Here is a 17,265-nt window from a genome sequence, read left to right as displayed (position 1 = left end):
TTCCACGGTTTCTTTAACTTCCTGTGTGTTAGTTGTTAAGTTACCTTCTTTATTTTTCAATTCTGTTAAAAGACCTTGTTTTCTCATTATTTTCTTAAAAAAGTAGCGTGTGCATTTTTCCCCTTCTTCTATTTCTCTTTCTTTGCTTCTTATTATGGCTCCACGACTCTTAATTTCTGATATTTCTGTCATTTGTTTTTTTATTTCTAAAATTTCATTGTTAAAATCAAAACCCTGGCTTGTTAATAAAAAATATCGCTGCAGTCTTTTCTGCAGTCCCAACATGTGTCTGTTTTCCCTATCTTTCTTTTTCTTACCTAGCTGCCTAAAGAAAGTCCGGGTCCTCTCCTTCACCATTTCCCACCAGTGTGCTCGTGTTTGGTACAAGTCTTGAAGGGTCTGCCACTCCTTGTACTGCTCTCGGTATTCCCTGACTATCTCCCTATCTTCTAAAAGAGAGCAGTTGAGTTTCCACAGACCACTTCCTAAAGTCACACCTGAAGAGAGTGATAGGGTGCAGGATAGCATAACGTGATCTGAGAAGAAAACAGGGGTTAATCTAGCATCGGTGGGCGGGCAGTTGCGTGTAAAACAGTAGTCGATGCGAGAGGCTCTGGTGCCATCACCACTGAACCAGGTGAAGCCCTCCTCTCTGGGATGCATGGTTTTAAAACAGTCGACTAGCTTAAAATCCCTAACTATTCCTTGAAGTAAAACCGATGTTTTATCTATTTTAAAATCATCCCCTGCATCTTTCCTATCCTTCTTGCTTAAAACACAATTAAAATCTCCTCCTACCACTAATGGGACCCTACCTAACATGTGGGACTGCAGATCTTCTAAAAAGTCATACCCGTCGTTTTTGTCATTAAAACCATAGACGTTAAGAAGGTTAAAATCATTTTCCATAAATGAAAGGCGTGCTAAAAGAGCCCGCCCATCCTTCACCACAGTGCTGCCCTTCACCGAGATCAAGGGGTTTTTAATAAGTATGGCCACTCCATCTGATTTGTTTTCATTTGAACCACTGAATAGGGAGGTCCCGGGTGGCCACATTCCTTCCCATTTGCTATAGTGTTTTAAAAAGGGCAGGTTGCATTCCTGCAATAAAAACACATCTGAGTCAACAGACTGTAGGAAGGAAAATATACTTTGTGCTCTAACTCTTGACTTCACACTTCTCACATTGATTGTGGAAATGTTGAGAGCCATGAGTATGGAAATTAAAAACAACAGGTACTGCATTTTTTAAATAGTTTTTAAAAAGCCAGGGTTATGTCCATTTCACTCTTTTGTATCTTGTAACAGAAGCTCATTTCGCGTCTCATAACAATTAGGGGGCGAATCTAGAGTTTCTGATCTCCTGAAAGCATCATTTCCCAGTCTTTCATGTGGAGTTGATTGAAGTGAAATTGTCAGAAAAGAACACTGGTCAGTTGTGGAGCAGACATTTGGCCTCTCCTCAGGTGAGGTGGCAGTTCCAACATCTATACGCCCTCTCTTTTCTAAGTTCTCTGCCACCTCAGGGCTGGATAGTTCTGACACATTTCTTTTCAGGAGGGGCTGTGCGTCGGGGAAGGAGGCTTCACTGGACCCTTCTTCCACTATCTGGAGACTGGTGGAGGTTTCGGGTCCAGATTCACCGGCTGCCTGGCTCTCCATACTTTCCTGCTCTCCCCCTCTGCTGGGGTGAGGCCAGGCCCCTCCCCTTTTCCCGCCTCACTGGGCTCCTCTCCTCCAATCACAGTTTTTGGCGGGAAATTTGAATTTTCCAGCCCCTCCCTTTCAATTAACACTTCTTGTCGGCCATTTTCCTCTTTTTTATCAATGTTCTCTTGCCTTCTTTGAGCTTTTAATTTGTTGGCAAATGATTTTGGGCAGTCTCTGAAGAGGTGGGTTGCCTCTCCACAGAGGTTGCATTTTCTCCTGTTTGGGCATTCCTCAAAGGAATGCCCCACTTCCCTACATTTGCCACACACAGTTTTCTGGCAAGCTTCTACCAGGTGCCCATGCTCACCACACTTGCGGCACAGCTTCGGCATTCCCTGGTAGTGAATGTAGCCCTGTTCTCTCCAAGGACTATCATGGATGGGAGATGTCTCAGGCCCTGGAAGCCCTGGGGGTCCTGCCATTGCTGGACAGGGACCCTCCAGGCACAATTCCAGATGCCATCCTCATCTCTCACCTTGGTAGCCTGGCCTTTGACAGTGCAATATCTCCCCAGCCATATGCAAATGTCCTCAGCATTTACTGTCTCATTGAACATCCTGACAATCACCACTTTCTGGGAGTTGTCAGTCAGTTTCTCCACAGCAAAAGCCTTAAACTGGGTCTTTACTTTTTCGAAACGATTCCAGAATTCTAGTAAGGTGGCAGCCGACACAAAACTCACGTCAAAACCTTTTCCAGAGGGCAGAGTCACAATACAGTTTAAAGATTCTGCTTTGAATCCAAGGGTCTGTTGAATTAGCTTCCTGGAGAAGTCCAGTCTGGACATCTCCAGGAGCTTTCCATCCACCTCCCTGAATAAAAAGCGCACACTGTGGTGCCTCCGCATGCCGGCACGGGCAGCCGACATGGCTGGAGGCACCTCAGTAAAAGAGCAAAATCAATAAATAAATAAAATCCAAGTAAAATCAACAAATAATAAAAAACAGAAGCGAGGTAAAACCAGTAAAACTTAAAAAATTGACTTACCTTGTGTGACTGTACTGAAAAGTAAGGCAATTAGGATTGTGCAAAAGAAGCAAATGTGCAAAACAAGCAATACAAACAATACGTGCAAAACAAGCAAGGACAAATATATCCCCCAAAAGTTACTAGGAAGAGTCCCACTGAACGGGAACCTTCCTGCAACGCCGGGAGTGATCGCAGTCTTAGCCAAAAGGCCGAGAAGCGATGGGACCCAAGCGTCTGATTTCCGAGCACAGCTCTGGGGCCGAACCCCACTCGACGCGGTTCCCTGTCGGTGACACAAAAGCCAGACTGGCTGCATTATAGCCCCTCCGCCCAACTTCTCCACTGCGCAGCCCTCGCTGCCGATTGACTTTTCACAAACTCAAAGGGCTCGGCCGTACGGCAGAGCCTCCCAAAAATAGCTTGAACTCGTTGGTGTTCCTCTCCACGGAAGTCTTTAGTAAAAGGCGAAAGACTTGTGCGTTATGAAGAGAAGCCAGAGTCGGTAGAGCCCGTCTCCTCCCAGGCAGCCCATGACCCTATCTGTCCCAGTCTCCACCCTCGCGGTTGGCTTCTGGTTGCCTGCCGAGTGCCGAATCCCGAATCCCAGCTGCCGCCCCCGATCCCCAGCCCTCCCCATGCTCTCACAGGCTCTGACCAACGGGGTCTCGGAGATAAGAGCCTGGGCAGGCTGGGAAAAGTCTGACGTTTGGCAGGCAGGCAGGCGGGCTGGGGAGGACGCACTTTGCTTGGACTGGTTTGTGCAAAAGCACCAGCGGCACCTGGTGAAAGCTGCCAGGCCACTTGAGGCCCTTCCTTTGAGCCACGTGCAAAGTGCCATCTGAAAGTCTGTGTTTGGCCATGGCTTGGTTTTCAACAAGGCGAGAGAAGGGTGCACCGTTCCCGGCGACACTGCAATGCCGGGTCGATGCGTGGAGTGAACGGAGCAAGCCCCTTTTTCAGCTCCCGGTGGCAAAAATCCGTTTAATATGTTGTCCTCGGGTAGAGGACATATCAGATATTAAACTGATAAGAACAGATACTACACTTGATCTTAGCCAAAAGGCCGAGAAGCGATGGGACCCAAGCGTCTGATTTCCGAGCACAGCTCTGGGGCCGGACCCCACTCGACGCGGTTCCCTGTCGGTGACACAAAAGCCAGACTGGCTGCATTATAGCCCCTCCGCCCAACTTCTCCACTGCGCAGCCCTCGCTGCCGATTGACTTTTCACAAACTCAAAGGGCTCGGCCGTACGGCAGAGCCTCCCAAAAATAGCTTGAACTCGTTGGTGTTCCTCTCCACGGAAGTCTTTAGTAAAAGGCGAAAGACTTGTGCGTTATGAAGAGAAGCCAGAGTCGGTAGAGCCCGTCTCCTCCCAGGCAGCCCAGGACCCTATCTGTCCCAGTCTCCACCCTCGCGGTTGGCTTCTGGTTGCCTGCCGAGTGCCGAATCCCGAATCCCAGCTGCCGCCCCCGATCCCCCAGCCCTCCCCATGCTCTCACAGGCTCTGACCAACGGGGTCTCGGAGATAAGAGCCTGGGCAGGCTGGGAAAAGTCTGACGTTTGGCAGGCAGGCAGGCGGGCTGGGGAGGACGCACTTTGCTTGGACTGGTTTGTGCAAAAGCACCAGCGGCACCTGGTGAAAGCTGCCAGGCCACTTGAGGCCCTTCCTTTGAGCCACGTGCAAAGTGCCATCTGAAAGTCTGTGTTTGGCCATGGCTTGGTTTTCAACAAGCGAGAGAAGGGTTGCACCGTTCCCGGCGACACTGCAATGCCGGGTCGATGCGTGGAGTGAACGGAGCAAGCCCCTTTTTCAGCTCCCGGTGGCAAAAATCCGTTTAATATGTTGTCCTCGGGTAGAGAACATATCAGATATTAAACTGATAAGAACAGATACTACACTTGATCTTAGCCAAAAGGCCGAGAAGCGATGGGACCCAAGCGTCTGATTTCCGAGCACAGCTCTGGGGCCGGACCCCACTCGACGCGGTTCCCTGTCGGTGACACAAAAGCCAGACTGGCTGCATTATAGCCCCTCCGCCCAACTTCTCCACTGCGCAGCCCTTGCTGCCGATTGACTTTTCACAAACTCAAAGGACTCGGCCGTACGGCAGAGCCTCCCAAAAATAGCTTGAACTCGTTGGTGTTCCTCTCCACGGAAGTCTTTAGTAAAAGGCGAAAGACTTGTGCGTTATGAAGAGAAGCCAGAGTCGGTAGAGCCCGTCTCCTCCCAGGCAGCCCAGGACCCTATCTGTCCCAGTCTCCACCCTCGCGGTTGGCTTCTGGTTGCCTGCCGAGTGCCGAATCCCAGCTGCCGCCCCCGATCCCCCAGCCTGCCCAGGCTCTCACAGGCTCTGACCAACGGGGTCTCGGAGATAAGAGCCTGGGCAGGCTGGGAAAAGTCTGACGTTTGGCAGGCAGGCAGGCGGGCTGGGGAGGACGCACTTTGCTTGGACTGGTTTGTGCAAAAGCACCAGCGGCACCTGGTGAAAGCTGCCAGGCCACTTGAGGCCCTTCCTTTGAGCCACGTGCAAAGTGCCATCTGAAAGTCTGTGTTTGGCCATGGCTTGGTTTTCAACAAGGCGAGAGAAGGGTGCACCGTTCCCGGCGACACTGCAATGCCGGGTCGATGCGTGGAGTGAACGGAGCAAGCCCCTTTTTCAGCTCCCGGTGGCAAAAATCCGTTTAATATGTTGTCCTCGGGTAGAGGACATATCAGATATTAAACTGATAAGAACAGATACTACACTTGATCTTAGCCAAAAGGCCGAGAAGCGATGGGACCCAAGCGTCTGATTTCCGAGCACAGCTCTGGGGCCGGACCCCACTCGACGCGGTTCCCTGTCGGTGACACAAAAGCCAGACTGGCTGCATTATAGCCCCTCCGCCCAACTTCTCCACTGCGCAGCCCTCGCTGCCGATTGACTTTTCACAAACTCAAAGGGCTCGGCCGTACGGCAGAGCCTCCCAAAAATAGCTTGAACTCGTTGGTGTTCCTCTCCACGGAAGTCTTTAGTAAAAGGCGAAAGACTTGTGCGTTATGAAGAGAAGCCAGAGTCGGTAGAGCCCGTCTCCTCCCAGGCAGCCCAGGACCCTATCTGTCCCAGTCTCCACCCTCGCGGTTGGCTTCTGGTTGCCTGCCGAGTGCCGAATCCCAGCTGCCGCCCCCGATCCCCCAGCCCTCCCCATGCTCTCACAGGCTCTGACCAACGGGGTCTCGGAGATAAGAGCCTGGGCAGGCTGGGAAATGTCTGACGTTTGGCAGGCAGGCAGGCGGGCTGGGGAGGACGCACTTTGCTTGGACTGGTTTGTGCAAAAGCACCAGCGGCACCTGGTGAAAGCTGCCAGGCCACTTGAGGCCCTTCCTTTGAGCCACGTGCAAAGTGCCATCTGAAAGTCTGTGTTTGGCCATGGCTTGGTTTTCAACAAGGCGAGAGAAGGGTGCACCGTTCCCGGCGACACTGCAATGCCGGGTCGATGCGTAGAGTGAACGGAGCAAGCCCCTTTTTCAGCTCCCGGTGGCAAAAATCCGTTTAATATGTTGTCCTCGGGTAGAGGACATATCAGATATTAAACTGATAAGAACAGATACTACACTTGATCTTAGCCAAAAGGCCGAGAAGCGATGGGACCCAAGCGTCTGATTTCCGAGCACAGCTCTGGGGCCGGACCCCACTCGACGCGGTTCCCTGTCGGTGACACAAAAGCCAGACTGGCTGCATTATAGCCCCTCCGCCCAACTTCTCCACTGCGCAGCCCTTGCTGCCGATTGACTTTTCACAAACTCAAAGGACTCGGCCGTACGGCAGAGCCTCCCAAAAATAGCTTGAACTCGTTGGTGTTCCTCTCCACGGAAGTCTTTAGTAAAAGGCGAAAGACTTGTGCGTTATGAAGAGAAGCCAGAGTCGGTAGAGCCCGTCTCCTCCCAGGCAGCCCAGGACCCTATCTGTCCCAGTCTCCACCCTCGCGGTTGGCTTCTGGTTGCCTGCCGAGTGCCGAATCCCGAATCCCAGCTGCCGCCCCCGATCCCCCAGCCCTCCCCATGCTCTCACAGGCTCTGACCAACGGGGTCTCGGAGATAAGAGCCTGGGCAGGCTGGGAAAAGTCTGACGTTTGGCAGGCAGGCAGGCGGGCTGGGGAGGACGCACTTTGCTTGGACTGGTTTGTGCAAAAGCACCAGCGGCACCTGGTGAAAGCTGCCAGGCCACTTGAGGCCCTTCCTTTGAGCCACGTGCAAAGTGCCATCTGAAAGTCTGTGTTTGGCCATGGCTTGGTTTTCAACAAGGCGAGAGAAGGGTGCACCGTTCCCGGCGACACTGCAATGCCGGGTCGATGCGTGGAGTGAACGGAGCAAGCCCCTTTTTCAGCTCCCGGTGGCAAAAATCCGTTTAATATGTTGTCCTCGGGTAGAGGACATATCAGATATTAAACTGATAAGAACAGATTTTTTTCTTTCGAAAAATTTTATTGACACGTTTTTCAAACATTTTTTTCTTCAATCAATGACATTTTTACACACAATTTCTTTCTTCTTTTTTTCAGTACAATACAAGTTGGATAAAAAGAAGACATGTCTACATAACAATGATAATTTAATATTTGTAAAAACAATTCATTAAAAGCTCAGTGTGTGAGGCTTGTTAAAATGTTTTACAAATAAGACATGTTTAAAAGAATGTGTGGTATTTAAAAGTTCATTGATGTGTTTCTGTCCATGTGTCCATAAAATTTCATCTAAAAGTGAGTGCAGAGGTTAAAAGCTTTCCATGGTTGTGCAGGAGCGGGGTGAGTCCCTATCAAGGCTGCCTTCCTCCGCTCCCCCAAGCCTTTTTCCTCTCGGGACTCTGTTGTGGTGCTCAGAGGAGATCCTCGCCCTCAGCTCCTTCCCAGTCCTGCCAATCCCGGAGAGTCAGGCCGCCGCTGCTGGGACCTTTTCAGTGATGTGGCTCCGGCTCCTTCGTCCGAATGGGCACAGAGGCGATTCTTCTTTGTGGCTGTGTCCTAGGCCCGCCGCCTGCAGCTTCGGCCGCTCGGACCGTCGCTGCTGCCATACGGAGCACAGCCACGGGGGGGATCTGCTTGTGCTTTCTTACCAGCAAGTTTCTGGAGGTCCAGGTGGCGTCTACTATGGCGGCGAGGGTGAGCCACTGCTTGGCGAAGACAGGTGGTGAAATGTCTTCGCGGCTCACCCCATACAGCACAAGTTGTGCTGTAAGGACCTCCCTTGCTGGTAAGTACGGGAATTGCAAGGAGCCGGCCGTTGCCCACAGATCCTCAGCAGCGCTGCACTCCCAGAGCAGGTGCCTCACCGTCTCTGGCGCGCCACAACCAGGTCGGGGGCAGGTTGCGTGTTTCGCCATGCCTCTGGAGTGCATTACGGACCTGACCGGGAGGATCTCATGGGCCACCATCCATAACAGGTCCCGGAGTCGGTTTGGGAGAGCGGAGTGGTTCACGTTGCGCCAAACTGTGGAGGGCTCGCCGAGTGCGAGCCTGCGCACAGGACTCACTGGTTCCCGCTCCTGCACAACAGATAAAAGCATACGGTGGTTGGTTAAAATCTGCAACTCTTCGTGCTCTAGGTTAAAATGCTTTAAAAACGTGCAAATAAAACTGTATGCAGGTGGCAAGTTAAAAGACACAGGAACTCTAAGATCAGTGGGTAAAAACTTTTTTCTTCTTAGGTAGGTCCCCATCCAGAACCGCGTCATTGCTGCTGTCTTTGGGTTTCTGGATGGGGCCGTAGCAGCTTTCAGGTGCAGGGTGGTGTACAGGGATCCTAAAAACTGGTACAGGTCTGGCACTTCTTTTCCTCCTTTCTCCTTTGGCCGCTTCATTATTTGTCTTTGGAGTCTCTCCCACTTGGATCCCCATAAAAAATAAAAAATGGCTCGTTCCAGGTCTAAAAGCACACTCCTAGGGGGGGTAAAAACAGAACTGACAAGTAAAAGCACAGGTAAAATCACTGCTTTTATGATTAAAACTTTGCCTTCTATCGTCAGTCCTCTAAGTCCCCAGAATCCTAGTCGCTTCTTAACTTTCCCTACCACGTCCGGCCAATTTGTACCCCCCCCCCTTCCCTGTCAAATTTTATCCCCAGTATTTTCAGGTCAGTCTGGGTCACAGTCAGGGGAAGTCCTGTCATGTCAGTCGCTGTCCATGGGCCATAAAATTGGGCTTGCGTTTTTTCTCTATTTAGTTTGGCAGCAGAGGCCCGCCCAAACCAGTCAGTCAAGTCTAGCGTCCGGTTAACAGATAAAAGGTCGGTGCAAACAATGTTAAAATCGTCCATATATAAAAGGCACTTAATAAAAGAGCCCCTACCTCCGGAATTGCCACCCGTTGATCCATTTGTCCCTTCTCAAGATCTGCGCCAGTGGTTCTACGCAGATGACATAGAGGAGGGCAGATAACGGACAACCCTGACGGACACCGCAGCATATATCCACTGCTTTGGTAAGCTCCCATTAACAAGGATTCTGCTTGTGATGCCCCGGTATAGCAGTCCCACCCACGCTATAAACCTATCAGGAAATCCCACTTTTTGCAGTACCTTAAAAAGGTACTGGTGCGAGACCCGATCAAATGCCTTCTCAAAGTCTAAATTTAGGACTATTAGTCGAATGTTTCTGTCTCTCGCGTAACAGATGGTGTCTCTGATCAGTACGAGGCTGTCGGTGATCTTCCCCCCGGAATGGCGCAGCCTTGATCCGGGTGGATCACCTCCCCTAAAACCAAAGATAAACGACTAGCTAAAAGTTTACTAAAAAGTTTGCAGTCTACGTTTAAAAGAGTCACAGGTCTCCAGTTTTTCAGGTCAGTCTTTTCGTCTTTTTTATGTATTAAAGTCACTATCCCTACTCTAAAAGAGTCTGGTAACAGGTCAAGTCCTTCAAATTCGTTAAAAACAGTTAAAATGTCGTGTGCAATAAGATCCCTAAAAGTCAGATAAAACTCAAGGGGAAGTCCGTCTTGGCCAGGGGACTTCCCCTTCTTAAAATGTTTTAAAGACTTATCCAACTCTAAAAGGGTAAAATCCTGTTCTAAAAGCACACTATCTTTAAAACTGTTTGAAATTGATTCTAAAACCTGTTCGGTGACATTTTTATCTGTTTCCTTTTCTTCATACAATGTTTCATAGTAATTTTCCACGGTTTCTTTAACTTCCTGTGTGTTAGTTGTTAAGTTACCTTCTTTATTTTTCAATTCTGTTAAAAGACCTTGTTTTCTCATTATTTTCTTAAAAAAGTAGCGTGTGCATTTTTCCCCTTCTTCTATTTCTCTTTCTTTGCTTCTTATTATGGCTCCACGACTCTTAATTTCTGATATTTCTGTCATTTGTTTTTTTATTTCTAAAATTTCATTGTTAAAATCAAAACCCTGGCTTGTTAATAAAAAATATCGCTGCAGTCTTTTCTGCAGTCCCAACATGTGTCTGTTTTCCCTATCTTTCTTTTTCTTACCTAGCTGCCTAAAGAAAGTCCGGGTCCTCTCCTTCACCATTTCCCACCAGTGTGCTCGTGTTTGGTACAAGTCTTGAAGGGTCTGCCACTCCTTGTACTGCTCTCGGTATTCCCTGACTATCTCCCTATCTTCTAAAAGAGAGCAGTTGAGTTTCCACAGACCACTTCCTAAAGTCACACCTGAAGAGAGTGATAGGGTGCAGGATAGCATAACGTGATCTGAGAAGAAAACAGGGGTTAATCTAGCATCGGTGGGCGGGCAGTTGCGTGTAAAACAGTAGTCGATGCGAGAGGCTCTGGTGCCATCACCACTGAACCAGGTGAAGCCCTCCTCTCTGGGATGCATGGTTTTAAAACAGTCGACTAGCTTAAAATCCCTAACTATTCCTTGAAGTAAAACCGATGTTTTATCTATTTTAAAATCATCCCCTGCATCTTTCCTATCCTTCTTGCTTAAAACACAATTAAAATCTCCTCCTACCACTAATGGGACCCTACCTAACATGTGGGACTGCAGATCTTCTAAAAAGTCATACCCGTCGTTTTTGTCATTAAAACCATAGACGTTAAGAAGGTTAAAATCATTTTCCATAAATGAAAGGCGTGCTAAAAGAGCCCGCCCATCCTTCACCACAGTGCTGCCCTTCACCGAGATCAAGGGGTTTTTAATAAGTATGGCCACTCCATCTGATTTGTTTTCATTTGAACCACTGAATAGGGAGGTCCCGGGTGGCCACATTCCTTCCCATTTGCTATAGTGTTTTAAAAAGGGCAGGTTGCATTCCTGCAATAAAAACACATCTGAGTCAACAGACTGTAGGAAGGAAAATATACTTTGTGCTCTAACTCTTGACTTCACACTTCTCACATTGATTGTGGAAATGTTGAGAGCCATGAGTATGGAAATTAAAAACAACAGGTACTGCATTTTTTAAATAGTTTTTAAAAAGCCAGGGTTATGTCCATTTCACTCTTTTGTATCTTGTAACAGAAGCTCATTTCGCGTCTCATAACAATTAGGGGGCGAATCTAGAGTTTCTGATCTCCTGAAAGCATCATTTCCCAGTCTTTCATGTGGAGTTGATTGAAGTGAAATTGTCAGAAAAGAACACTGGTCAGTTGTGGAGCAGACATTTGGCCTCTCCTCAGGTGAGGTGGCAGTTCCAACATCTATACGCCCTCTCTTTTCTAAGTTCTCTGCCACCTCAGGGCTGGATAGTTCTGACACATTTCTTTTCAGGAGGGGCTGTGCGTCGGGGAAGGAGGCTTCACTGGACCCTTCTTCCACTATCTGGAGACTGGTGGAGGTTTCGGGTCCAGATTCACCGGCTGCCTGGCTCTCCATACTTTCCTGCTCTTCCCCCTCTGCTGGGGTGAGGCCAGGCCCCTCCCCTTTTCCCGCCTCACTGGGCTCCTCTCCTCCAATCACAGTTTTTGGCGGGAAATTTGAATTTTCCAGCCCCTCCCTTTCAATTAACACTTCTTGTCGGCCATTTTCCTCTTTTTTATCAATGTTCTCTTGCCTTCTTTGAGCTTTTAATTTGTTGGCAAATGATTTTGGGCAGTCTCTGAAGAGGTGGGTTGCCTCTCCACAGAGGTTGCATTTTCTCCTGTTTGGGCATTCCTCAAAGGAATGCCCCACTTCCCTACATTTGCCACACACAGTTTTCTGGCAAGCTTCTACCAGGTGCCCATGCTCACCACACTTGCGGCACAGCTTCGGCATTCCCTGGTAGTGAATGTAGCCCCTGTTCTCTCCAAGGACTATCATGGATGGGAGATGTCTCAGGCCCTGGAAGCCCTGGGGGTCCTGCCATTGCTGGACAGGGACCCTCCAGGCACAATTCCAGATGCCATCCTCATCTCTCACCTTGGTAGCCTGGCCTTTGACAGTGCAATATCTCCCCAGCCATATGCAAATGTCCTCAGCATTTACTGTCTCATTGAACATCCTGACAATCACCACTTTCTGGGAGTTGTCAGTCAGTTTCTCCACAGCAAAAGCCTTAAACTGGGTCTTTACTTTTTCGAAACGATTCCAGAATTCTAGTAAGGTGGCAGCCGACACAAAACTCACGTCAAAACCTTTTCCAGAGGGCAGAGTCACAATACAGTTTAAAGATTCTGCTTTGAATCCAAGGGTCTGTTGAATTAGCTTCCTGGAGAAGTCCAGTCTGGACATCTCCAGGAGCTTTCCATCCACCTCCCTGAATAAAAAGCGCACACTGTGGTGCCTCCGCATGCCGGCACGGGCAGCCGACATGGCTGGAGGCACCTCAGTAAAAGAGCAAAATCAATAAATAAATAAAATCCAAGTAAAATCAACAAATAATAAAAAACAGAAGCGAGGTAAAACCAGTAAAACTTAAAAAATTGACTTACCTTGTGTGACTGTACTGAAAAGTAAGGCAATTAGGATTGTGCAAAAGAAGCAAATGTGCAAAACAAGCAATACAAACAATACGTGCAAAACAAGCAAGGACAAATATATCCCCCAAAAGTTACTAGGAAGAGTCCCACTGAACGGGAACCTTCCTGCAACGCCGGGAGTGATCGCAGTCTTAGCCAAAAGGCCGAGAAGCGATGGGACCCAAGCGTCTGATTTCCGAGCACAGCTCTGGGGCCGAACCCCACTCGACGCGGTTCCCTGTCGGTGACACAAAAGCCAGACTGGCTGCATTATAGCCCCTCCGCCCAACTTCTCCACTGCGCAGCCCTCGCTGCCGATTGACTTTTCACAAACTCAAAGGGCTCGGCCGTACGGCAGAGCCTCCCAAAAATAGCTTGAACTCGTTGGTGTTCCTCTCCACGGAAGTCTTTAGTAAAAGGCGAAAGACTTGTGCGTTATGAAGAGAAGCCAGAGTCGGTAGAGCCCGTCTCCTCCCAGGCAGCCCAGGACCCTATCTGTCCCAGTCTCCACCCTCGCGGTTGGCTTCTGGTTGCCTGCCGAGTGCCGAATCCCGAATCCCAGCTGCCGCCCCCGATCCCCCAGCCCTCCCCATGCTCTCACAGGCTCTGACCAACGGGGTCTCGGAGATAAGAGCCTGGGCAGGCTGGGAAAAGTCTGACGTTTGGCAGGCAGGCAGGCGGGCTGGGGAGGACGCACTTTGCTTGGACTGGTTTGTGCAAAAGCACCAGCGGCACCTGGTGAAAGCTGCCAGGCCACTTGAGGCCCTTCCTTTGAGCCACGTGCAAAGTGCCATCTGAAAGTCTGTGTTTGGCCATGGCTTGGTTTTCAACAAGGCGAGAGAAGGGTGCACCGTTCCCGGCGACACTGCAATGCCGGGTCGATGCGTGGAGTGAACGGAGCAAGCCCCTTTTTCAGCTCCCGGTGGCAAAAATCCGTTTAATATGTTGTCCTCGGGTAGAGGACATATCAGATATTAAACTGATAAGAACAGATACTACACTTGATCTTAGCCAAAAGGCCGAGAAGCGATGGGACCCAAGCGTCTGATTTCCGAGCACAGCTCTGGGGCCGGACCCCACTCGACGCGGTTCCCTGTCGGTGACACAAAAGCCAGACTGGCTGCATTATAGCCCCTCCGCCCAACTTCTCCACTGCGCAGCCCTCGCTGCCGATTGACTTTTCACAAACTCAAAGGGCTCGGCCGTACGGCAGAGCCTCCCAAAAATAGCTTGAACTCGTTGGTGTTCCTCTCCACGGAAGTCTTTAGTAAAAGGCGAAAGACTTGTGCGTTATGAAGAGAAGCCAGAGTCGGTAGAGCCCGTCTCCTCCCAGGCAGCCCAGGACCCTATCTGTCCCAGTCTCCACCCTCGCGGTTGGCTTCTGGTTGCCTGCCGAGTGCCGAATCCCGAATCCCAGCTGCCGCCCCCGATCCCCCAGCCCTCCCCATGCTCTCACAGGCTCTGACCAACGGGGTCTCGGAGATAAGAGCCTGGGCAGGCTGGGAAAAGTCTGACGTTTGGCAGGCAGGCAGGCGGGCTGGGGAGGACGCACTTTGCTTGGACTGGTTTGTGCAAAAGCACCAGCGGCACCTGGTGAAAGCTGCCAGGCCACTTGAGGCCCTTCCTTTGAGCCACGTGCAAAGTGCCATCTGAAAGTCTGTGTTTGGCCATGGCTTGGTTTTCAACAAGCGAGAGAAGGGTGCACCGTTCCCGGCGACACTGCAATGCCGGGTCGATGCGTGGAGTGAACGGAGCAAGCCCCTTTTTCAGCTCCCGGTGGCAAAAATCCGTTTAATATGTTGTCCTCGGGTAGAGGACATATCAGATATTAAACTGATAAGAACAGATACTACACTTGATCTTAGCCAAAAGGCCGAGAAGCGATGGGACCCAAGCGTCTGATTTCCGAGCACAGCTCTGGGGCCGGACCCCACTCGACGCGGTTCCCTGTCGGTGACACAAAAGCCAGACTGGCTGCATTATAGCCCCTCCGCCCAACTTCTCCACTGCGCAGCCCTTGCTGCCGATTGACTTTTCACAAACTCAAAGGACTCGGCCGTACGGCAGAGCCTCCCAAAAATAGCTTGAACTCGTTGGTGTTCCTCTCCACGGAAGTCTTTAGTAAAAGGCGAAAGACTTGTGCGTTATGAAGAGAAGCCAGAGTCGGTAGAGCCCGTCTCCTCCCAGGCAGCCCAGGACCCTATCTGTCCCAGTCTCCACCCTCGCGGTTGGCTTCTGGTTGCCTGCCGAGTGCCGAATCCCGAATCCCAGCTGCCGCCCCCGATCCCCCAGCCCTCCCCATGCTCTCACAGGCTCTGACCAACGGGGTCTCGGAGATAAGAGCCTGGGCAGGCTGGGAAAAGTCTGACGTTTGGCAGGCAGGCAGGCGGGCTGGGGAGGACGCACTTTGCTTGGACTGGTTTGTGCAAAAGCACCAGCGGCACCTGGTGAAAGCTGCCAGGCCACTTGAGGCCCTTCCTTTGAGCCACGTGCAAAGTGCCATCTGAAAGTCTGTGTTTGGCCATGGCTTGGTTTTCAACAAGGCGAGAGAAGGGTGCACCGTTCCCGGCGACACTGCAATGCCGGGTCGATGCGTGGAGTGAACGGAGCAAGCCCCTTTTTCAGCTCCCGGTGGCAAAAATCCGTTTAATATGTTGTCCTCGGGTAGAGGACATATCAGATATTAAACTGATAAGAACAGATACTACACTTGATCTTAGCCAAAAGGCCGAGAAGCGATGGGACCCAAGCGTCTGATTTCCGAGCACAGCTCTGGGGCCGGACCCCACTCGACGCGGTTCCCTGTCGGTGACACAAAAGCCAGACTGGCTGCATTATAGCCCCTCCGCCCAACTTCTCCACTGCGCAGCCCTCGCTGCCGATTGACTTTTCACAAACTCAAAGGGCTCGGCCGTACGGCAGAGCCTCCCAAAAATAGCTTGAACTCGTTGGTGTTCCTCTCCACGGAAGTCTTTAGTAAAAGGCGAAAGACTTGTGCGTTATGAAGAGAAGCCAGAGTCGGTAGAGCCCGTCTCCTCCCAGGCAGCCCAGGACCCTATCTGTCCCAGTCTCCACCCTCGCGGTTGGCTTCTGGTTGCCTGCCGAGTGCCGAATCCCGAATCCCAGCTGCCGCCCCCGATCCCCCAGCCCTCCCCATGCTCTCACAGGCTCTGACCAACGGGGTCTCGGAGATAAGAGCCTGGGCAGGCTGGGAAATGTCTGACGTTTGGCAGGCAGGCAGGCGGGCTGGGGAGGACGCACTTTGCTTGGACTGGTTTGTGCAAAAGCACCAGCGGCACCTGGTGAAAGCTGCCAGGCCACTTGAGGCCCTTCCTTTGAGCCACGTGCAAAGTGCCATCTGAAAGTCTGTGTTTGGCCATGGCTTGGTTTTCAACAAGGCGAGAGAAGGGTGCACCGTTCCCGGCGACACTGCAATGCCGGGTCGATGCGTGGAGTGAACGGAGCAAGCCCCTTTTTCAGCTCCCGGTGGCAAAAATCCGTTTAATATGTTGTCCTCGGGTAGAGGACATATCAGATATTAAACTGATAAGAACAGATACTACACTTGATCTTAGCCAAAAGGCCGAGAAGCGATGGGACCCAAGCGTCTGATTTCCGAGCACAGCTCTGGGGCCGGACCCCACTCGACGCGGTTCCCTGTCGGTGACACAAAAGCCAGACTGGCTGCATTATAGCCCCTCCGCCCAACTTCTCCACTGCGCAGCCCTCGCTGCCGATTGACTTTTCACAAACTCAAAGGGCTCGGCCGTCGTCGTAGTGGACCCGTAGCTTGGCCGGATAGGGGGTTTGAAATTTAATTTTTCTCTCCCTCAAGATCTTTTTCGCTTCATTGTACTCATAACGTTTCTTAAGCACCGCGGTCGGGTAGTCGTGATCCACGAAGAAGCGGGTGTTCTTGTAATACACTGCCTTTTTCTGCCAAGCTCTGCGGATAACTTCTTCCTTGACTCTGTAACTCGTGAACTTTGCGATTATGGACCGGGGTCTCGCCTGTGGTTCCTCCGGTGCAGGTGCTTGGCTCCGGTGTGCTCGTTCAATCCTGAGTCCGCGGATATCCAGTGTATCACTCAGTAGTTTCTCCAGAAAGGCGCACATGTTGTCTCCCTCCTCCTTCTCAGGTATGCCGTGTATCCGGAGATTATCCCGGCGGGCTCGCCCCTCCTGGTCCGTTAGCTTAGCCTCCATGCTAGCCTGCCGTTTCATTAGCTTTTTCATTAGCGTAGCCATGGCCTGCATTGCTGTCTCAGTTTCTTCTATCCTCCCCTCAGCCTCATCCAGTCTGTTGTTGGTGCTGTGCAATTCCTGCTTAATCTCCGCGAGTTGTTGTTTGTTGTCCCGTCTGAAGTCCTTTATCTCGCTTAGGATGGAGTGCAGGGTTGTGTCTTCTGCTTCATTTTCCTCGTGTAGCGTTGGGGAGCTACTTCGGCTAGGTTGAGTTAGCGGAGGCCATTCATCCTCATCTCCTACCGCTGCGGTGCTTCTGGTCTTCCTATATGGTCCCTTATTAGCCCTATTGTCCGTCATATTTGCTTCAACTCGTTGTTCAGGGTATTTTCAACTTTTTTAGAGCTGTTTTCTGTGTCGGTCGGGGAGCACCAAAACTAGGCTGCCATCTTGTAGCTACGTGACCCCGGAAGTCTCCATTTGACCTTTTAAAAAACAAAACCTGCCGTTAAGAACCAACAATCTTATTCA

General features: G+C 50.7%; 18 non-coding genes across 18 annotated transcripts; all 18 read right to left on the bottom strand.

The window, feature by feature from the left end:
• Nucleotides 1–3,064: 3,064 nt before the first annotated feature.
• LOC146964335 (U5 spliceosomal RNA) lies at nt 3,065–3,181 on the bottom strand. The gene has a single exon (XR_015035019.1). It is a non-coding gene; the product is annotated as a U5 spliceosomal RNA (small nuclear RNA).
• A 382-nt stretch (nt 3,182–3,563) lies between these two features.
• Nucleotides 3,564–3,754, bottom strand: LOC146964334 (U2 spliceosomal RNA). Its single transcript, XR_015034888.1, has one exon. It is a non-coding gene; the product is annotated as a U2 spliceosomal RNA (small nuclear RNA).
• A 164-nt stretch (nt 3,755–3,918) lies between these two features.
• LOC146964333 (U5 spliceosomal RNA) lies at nt 3,919–4,035 on the bottom strand. The gene has a single exon (XR_015035018.1). It is a non-coding gene; the product is annotated as a U5 spliceosomal RNA (small nuclear RNA).
• Nucleotides 4,036–4,418: 383 nt separating this feature from the next.
• On the bottom strand, nt 4,419–4,609 carry LOC146964332 (U2 spliceosomal RNA). Its single transcript, XR_015034942.1, has one exon. It is a non-coding gene; the product is annotated as a U2 spliceosomal RNA (small nuclear RNA).
• Nucleotides 4,610–4,773: 164 nt separating this feature from the next.
• LOC146964331 (U5 spliceosomal RNA) lies at nt 4,774–4,890 on the bottom strand. Its single transcript, XR_015034850.1, has one exon. It is a non-coding gene; the product is annotated as a U5 spliceosomal RNA (small nuclear RNA).
• Nucleotides 4,891–5,265: 375 nt separating this feature from the next.
• On the bottom strand, nt 5,266–5,456 carry LOC146964330 (U2 spliceosomal RNA). The gene has a single exon (XR_015034887.1). It is a non-coding gene; the product is annotated as a U2 spliceosomal RNA (small nuclear RNA).
• Nucleotides 5,457–5,620: 164 nt separating this feature from the next.
• On the bottom strand, nt 5,621–5,737 carry LOC146964329 (U5 spliceosomal RNA). Its single transcript, XR_015035017.1, has one exon. It is a non-coding gene; the product is annotated as a U5 spliceosomal RNA (small nuclear RNA).
• Nucleotides 5,738–6,113: 376 nt separating this feature from the next.
• On the bottom strand, nt 6,114–6,304 carry LOC146964328 (U2 spliceosomal RNA). Its single transcript, XR_015034943.1, has one exon. It is a non-coding gene; the product is annotated as a U2 spliceosomal RNA (small nuclear RNA).
• A 164-nt stretch (nt 6,305–6,468) lies between these two features.
• On the bottom strand, nt 6,469–6,585 carry LOC146964327 (U5 spliceosomal RNA). Its single transcript, XR_015034849.1, has one exon. It is a non-coding gene; the product is annotated as a U5 spliceosomal RNA (small nuclear RNA).
• A 383-nt stretch (nt 6,586–6,968) lies between these two features.
• Nucleotides 6,969–7,154, bottom strand: LOC146964326 (U2 spliceosomal RNA). Its single transcript, XR_015034958.1, has one exon. It is a non-coding gene; the product is annotated as a U2 spliceosomal RNA (small nuclear RNA).
• A 5,735-nt stretch (nt 7,155–12,889) lies between these two features.
• Nucleotides 12,890–13,006, bottom strand: LOC146964325 (U5 spliceosomal RNA). The gene has a single exon (XR_015035016.1). It is a non-coding gene; the product is annotated as a U5 spliceosomal RNA (small nuclear RNA).
• Nucleotides 13,007–13,389: 383 nt separating this feature from the next.
• Nucleotides 13,390–13,580, bottom strand: LOC146964324 (U2 spliceosomal RNA). The gene has a single exon (XR_015034886.1). It is a non-coding gene; the product is annotated as a U2 spliceosomal RNA (small nuclear RNA).
• Nucleotides 13,581–13,744: 164 nt separating this feature from the next.
• Nucleotides 13,745–13,861, bottom strand: LOC146964323 (U5 spliceosomal RNA). The gene has a single exon (XR_015035015.1). It is a non-coding gene; the product is annotated as a U5 spliceosomal RNA (small nuclear RNA).
• Nucleotides 13,862–14,243: 382 nt separating this feature from the next.
• On the bottom strand, nt 14,244–14,434 carry LOC146964322 (U2 spliceosomal RNA). Its single transcript, XR_015034885.1, has one exon. It is a non-coding gene; the product is annotated as a U2 spliceosomal RNA (small nuclear RNA).
• A 164-nt stretch (nt 14,435–14,598) lies between these two features.
• Nucleotides 14,599–14,715, bottom strand: LOC146964321 (U5 spliceosomal RNA). The gene has a single exon (XR_015034848.1). It is a non-coding gene; the product is annotated as a U5 spliceosomal RNA (small nuclear RNA).
• A 383-nt stretch (nt 14,716–15,098) lies between these two features.
• On the bottom strand, nt 15,099–15,289 carry LOC146964320 (U2 spliceosomal RNA). The gene has a single exon (XR_015034884.1). It is a non-coding gene; the product is annotated as a U2 spliceosomal RNA (small nuclear RNA).
• Nucleotides 15,290–15,453: 164 nt separating this feature from the next.
• Nucleotides 15,454–15,570, bottom strand: LOC146964319 (U5 spliceosomal RNA). Its single transcript, XR_015035014.1, has one exon. It is a non-coding gene; the product is annotated as a U5 spliceosomal RNA (small nuclear RNA).
• A 383-nt stretch (nt 15,571–15,953) lies between these two features.
• Nucleotides 15,954–16,144, bottom strand: LOC146964318 (U2 spliceosomal RNA). The gene has a single exon (XR_015034883.1). It is a non-coding gene; the product is annotated as a U2 spliceosomal RNA (small nuclear RNA).
• Nucleotides 16,145–17,265: the final 1,121 nt, after the last annotated feature.

The sequence above is a fragment of the Trachurus japonicus genome, chromosome 22 (genome assembly GCF_045865225.1).
Source record: "Trachurus japonicus isolate A0001 chromosome 22, Traja_1.0".
Lineage (NCBI taxonomy): Eukaryota > Metazoa > Chordata > Actinopteri > Carangiformes > Carangidae > Trachurus > Trachurus japonicus.
Note: the sequence above shows the minus strand (reverse complement) of the source record. Positions and strands in the feature narration are given on the sequence as shown.